Source organism: Vespula pensylvanica, chromosome 15 (genome assembly GCF_014466175.1).
Source record: "Vespula pensylvanica isolate Volc-1 chromosome 15, ASM1446617v1, whole genome shotgun sequence".
Lineage (NCBI taxonomy): Eukaryota > Metazoa > Arthropoda > Insecta > Hymenoptera > Vespidae > Vespula > Vespula pensylvanica.
This window is the reverse complement of record NC_057699.1, coordinates 4,509,291-4,513,414: the sequence shown is the minus strand read 5'-3', so window position 1 is coordinate 4,513,414 and position 4,124 is coordinate 4,509,291.

Below are 4,124 nucleotides of genomic sequence, written 5' to 3'. Positions count from 1 at the left end.
TATATATATATATATATATATATCCTTATATATGGATGAGTGTAAATGTAATATGAAATTTTGAATGTATTAAAAATTACCCTATATATATATATATGAATATGTATATACGTATATATGTATATATGTATAGGGTTTTAATTTTTTTAGTTTTCAAATTCTTCTTCCATTTGTTTTTCCTCTTTTGCTTTGATTATGATCATTTTCGTATATTATAACCCATAATTTTATTTTAAATCATGAAATAATTTAACGGCAAACATGTATTATACTATTGTTTCAATAAAAATCAGAGAGAAAAATTAAAAGTAAAGTTCAGTACAAAAACAATCATCGGCCTTACCTAACATTATAATTTAAAGGAAAATTTGAAACTTAATTATCCTTCCATTTAACTTCTCTATTACTCATATTGGACTAATTTGAGCGAAATGATTCTTTCAAACAATTAAATTGACAATACCGCTATGCGTTTGAAAAACGACTTTTCATTAATTATTCTTGTAATGAGTTTAAATATATTCGTTTATTTAGCTAAAAAAAAGAAATGAAAAAGAAATTAGATTCATTTCGATACATTTTTTTATTGTAAAAAAGGATAAAATGCGACTCAAAAAATTTTATTTGTGTTCATATATTTTGTGATCGATGTATTATCGAAGTTCTCTTATTTATCGAATTGAAGCGTCTTCACTATAAAATGATGTTACTAAGATAGGTGATTAAAAAATGAAAACTTTAATAGACGAATTTCGAAGTATTTATTGAACGATTTATTATGGAAATAGGGATCATGGGAAGGATGAAGAATAAGACGCAGGTCTCGATCTACATTATTTATTATAATCTATAATGTAAACAATTATAAACAATTTATTTATAAGTTAAATACAAAAAAACATTTTTTCTTAACTTAATATTTAAATTAGTAATATTTAATTGATTAACATCACAGTTATTTATTCGGAAATTAATTCAAATTATTACGAATATACATAAAATATAATTGAAGGCCTTATATTTAACGAACACAATTACTAATAACATATCAATATAATAACAATTATTAGTTACTATTACATTATCAAAAAATCAGTGATACCTAAATTATTTTAATAAATATACCTGATTAAATTTTATAATAATAATATATTAATAAACTACAAATCGATCATACCTAAATTGTTTTAAACTAACTATTGATAAATATACTCAAATATATATTTTTATATAAAGAATTCAAAACTAATCGAAAAATAACTCTAAGTATAAGATCAACTCGCATATTTAATCATGGTTTCTAAAATTTTTTAAATGAGATGAATTGATAAATTAAATTCTATGACAAGTATGTATTAAGAATATTTAAAAAAATTTTTTAAAGTGCGAAATATTTACTATGAGTTGATCTTATCAAATAACTCTAACATCGATATTAAAGGTATTACATCGATTACACACATTAAAGACACATGTCAGGGTTATATAGATATGACATGCGTCGAAAATAATTTTAGATATTAGATATAAAGAAATATAAATATGAAAACAATTTCCCCATTCATTTTAACTTTATTTTTTTGACCTCTTTGGTTATTATCATTTTTTCCATTAGAAAAAAATTAAGTTCAGAAATTTTTTTGTATAAGTTTATAATTATGATGTTTATATGTATTATAAATTAATTTTTTTATGTTAAAATTATTATATATATTATATATATGCATATATAAATAATAAATAGGCTTAACTTAAATTCATTTAAAATATTCGTCTTGTATTAAAACTTTACATAAATATACATATAATTATTTCTGAATATAAATATTTAGAAAACATGATAATAACCAATCAAAAAATTAAAGTTAAAATGAATCAGAAAATTGTTTTCATATTTATATTTCTTTACTCTTTGTTCCTACAATAATAAACTACGTAATAATATTCTATATGTATATAAATATAAAATTATTTGTGTTAGTCATCTAGGTAGAAATAAAAGTTTATTATAATGTATACTAAGTAAGCACTAAAAAGCAAAGAGTTCGATACGAATGCAGTAGTATATATTTGCATATAACAGTAAAGGATTGCCATTATGTATATCCACATCATATTGCTCGAAAATGTTATTGCGTGATCTGTGCAACGTGAAACTTTAAAAAGTTTTCTTATGCAATGTGTACTGCTTAACGCTCGAACCTGCTATCACTTGTCCAAAAACGCAGAACGTCAGGATGTGTGATGAGGAACGTAGAACGTTAAATGTGTTATCACGTGGTTCAAAGAAGAACCACAGGATATGATAACGATCTGTAAAGAATACAGAAAATTACATTTTATATATATATATATATGTATATATATATATATACACACATATACATATATCTGAAGATATATTAATATATAAGTTTATCTATAAGCTAACTGCAAATAAAATATAATGAATTTATGAAGAACTAATTACAGTATGTTTATCTGATTAAAAGAAATTATACGACGGACTGTAAAAAAAAATGATTGAAGCTTAATATTGCATTACGATTAATACATCGAAATAAAGCTATATGATAACCCGATAATTAGATAAGGAGACTATCAAATGTCAAAACAGGCGTCTCGAACAAACATCAAACAAATACTCCTAGGTATATTTATATCATTAGAAATTAATAAATTTGTATTTATATATATTGTAATATTTTATATTTATATTATAAAAATTTAATAAATTTTCTATATCAAATAACTCGACTTATACTTGCTTCTCTGTTTGACATTATATAGCAATATGCCAAAAACAAATTACACTTAGTAAAATATAGTTTAAAATAATAATAAAAGAACATATATTTTTCTACAGTGTATTATAAAAAAGAATATATCGTAGTATCGGATAGAAAATTGTGTAAAATAGTGTTTAATATAAGATGCGTAATATAATTGACAGGTACGTATATGGAATTATTACAAAATTGCGTATTGTTATAAATAATACTTTGTAAAATATAGTTTAAAATAATAATAAAGGAACATATATTTTTCTACAGTGTATTACAAAAAAGAGTATATCGTAGTATCGGATAGAAAATCGTGTAAAATAGTGTTTCATATAAGATGTGTAATATAATTGATAGGTACGTTTATGGGATTATTGCAAAATTTTTTATTATTATAAATAATACTTTGTAAAATATACTTTAAAATAATAATAAAAGAACATATATTTTTCTACAGTGTATTATAAGAAAAAAATATATCGTAGTATCGGATAGATTTCGTAAAATAGTGATTAATATAAGATGTGTAATATAATTGACAGGTACGTTTATGGGATTATTGCAAAATTTTATATTATTATAAATTACACTTTGTAAAATATGATTTAAAATAATAATAAAAGACCATATATTTTTCTACAGTGTATTACAAAAAAGAGTACATCGTAGTATCGGATAGAAGATTTTGTAAAATAGTGATTAATATAAGATGTGTAATATAATTAACAGGTACGTATATGGAATTATTACAAAATTGCATATTATTATAAATAATACTTTGTAAAATATACTTTAAAATAATAATAAAAGAACATATATTTTTCTACAGTGTATTACAAAAAAGAGTATATCGTAGTATCGGATAGAAAATCGTGTAAAATAGTGTTTCATATAAGATGCGTAATATAATGGACAGGTACATATATGGAATTATTGCAAAATTTTATATTATTATAAATTATCCTTTGTAAAATATAGTTTAAAATAATAATAAAAGACCATATATTTTTTTACAGTGTATTATAAGAAAAAAAAATATATCGTAGTATCGGATAGAAAATCGTGTAAAATAGTCTTTCATATAAGATGCGTAATATAATTGACAGGTACGTATATGGAATTATTGCAAAATTTTATATTATTATAAATTACCCTTTGTAAAATATAGTTTAAAATAATAATAAAAGACCATATATTTTTCTACAGTGTATTATAAGAAAAAAAAATATATCGTAGTATCGGATAGAAAATCGTGTAAAAGAGTGTTTCATATAAGATGCGTAATACAATTGACAGGTACGTATATGGAATTATTGCAAAATTTTATATTATTATAAATTA